Here is a 2010-nt window from a genome sequence, read left to right as displayed (position 1 = left end):
CACACACACACACACACACACACACATTCTCTTTCTCTCTCACACACACACACTCACACTCATACACAGTGCTAGGAGGAGCCCTGGATACACATGAACCACAGCTGGGGAGTTGTGTGAGATGGGCCAGGCTTGGAGGGCAGCGGCGCACCGGCTCCTCTACAGAATGCAGCTGTTGCCCTTACATAAAGGGTACAGGCTTTACCTGTGTCAGGGAGCAGAGTGGGATGAGCTCAGCCACCACAGGAAACAGAAGGGTCCATCTGTAGATGTGCTGTCCCTCTGCCACCCCGAGGGGCATGTTCCCTGGCTGTGCTTCTCCGAGCTCTTACTGAATTAGCTTGATGGGAAGTTGCTCTGGACATGACAGTAAGAAGTTTCTGGGAAGGCATACACAAAGCTATGTACAGTAAAACGGGAAATTAAAGGGGTTACTGCATCAAGAAGGAGCCAGAGGCTTTTTTCTCATTTTCCTCCAATTACACAGATGCCTATCTATACATAGATGGGTTGTCCGATGAAGACTAAAGTGTATTTCAAAATATTTTCAGAAGCCATTGCTCCTTCTCCCACCAGAGGCATAGCGTAGAGAAGAACAAGAAATATCACAATTTCCTCTGCCATTATATAGGTGAGCATATACAGATTATTATATAGATATGTATGCCCACTCATATGTGAAACACATTTCTTACTGTGGGGGACAGAGAGTTTGGTAAACACCAGCTTGCTTTCTACCTGGTGCCTGGGATATTACAGATACAAGAGGAATGTCTGAACTGTGGATGAAGGAGAAACAGGGCCCCAAGAACTTATCATGGGGTCCCACAGGCAAGTGGGAAGTCTGTATTACCCCTGGATGTCTGGCTGAGGCACATGTCAGACCAGCCACATGGCCCTCTCCAAGGCACTAGACACCATGCAGACACCGAGCAGAGCTTCTGTGGGATGCTTGCTACCTTTAGCTTCGGCCTGAAGGAATCCTGAGCGGTGCTCCGCAGAGAACCTGAACTCGGAAATGCAAGGCACGGAAGGAACCTTCTAGAAGTCACGGTATCCTGAGAACAATAGTAGCAGGAGCCAGGTGACTCTGCAAAGCAGATGACTGACGAGAACGATGCGTGCGCTTGCCTTGTTTTGTGTCTTGTCTTCTACAGTTGAGTTTGCTTTGTTCCATCCTGTCCAGCACTCAGAGTGATAGACTCCTAGTGTTTGCATCTGAAGTCTCCTTCACACTCTCCCAGCTACCTGGTTTGGTCTTTTCACTCTGTTTTCCCTCTATTGTTTTCACCTTGAAAGCTTATGTTTCTTCTCCATTTTGGCTCTTTGCACAGCACATCGCTGAGCCCCTTAGGCTCAGGTGCTAACAGTACAGTTCCAATGCCTGTCACTTGCCCTAGTTAGGCTTTCATTTCTGAGGTTTGTTTTTGCTTTCAACCTGTTGAAATTGCTATTTTTATTCCTTTCGATTTCTTTTGATTTGATCTTCGCTCCTCTCCCCTGCCTTCACCTTTATTAGGTTTACAGAATACTTCTTCGGCTGTGATTTAATTACTCTGTTCCTATATAGAGTGTATTCATCAGTCTGACAAACAACACAGGCAGAAGTCAGGCTCTCACCCTCTGCCCTTCTCAAATACCCTCCCCAGTTAACACCCAGAGTTAACTGACTGAGAGGATGGCCTACACCAAGGTGCTCCTGCTTTGTTTCCTTGCTTTTGATCCTTGTGACTCTTGGCAGGGATGGGGGATGGGGTCTATGGGTGAGGCAGATCTATCAGCTTCCTTCCATCAGGAGAGGAAAGTGGAGCTCTGCAGAGCAGGGGGAGATGCAGGGCTCTGAAAGCCCCGGGAACCCTGATGGTTGCCAGCCTTCCTTCCCTGCCTTCCTTTCCTTCCTTCCTTCCTTCCTTCCTTCCTTCCTTCCTTCCTTCCTTCCTTCCTTCCTTCCTTTCCTTCCTTTCCTTTCCTTCCTTCCTCTCCTTCCTTTCCTTCCCTCCCTCCTTTCCT

The sequence above is a fragment of the Mus pahari genome, chromosome 4, assembly GCF_900095145.1.
Source record: "Mus pahari chromosome 4, PAHARI_EIJ_v1.1, whole genome shotgun sequence".
In the NCBI taxonomy this organism is placed as follows: domain Eukaryota; kingdom Metazoa; phylum Chordata; class Mammalia; order Rodentia; family Muridae; genus Mus; species Mus pahari.
Note: the sequence above shows the minus strand (reverse complement) of the source record.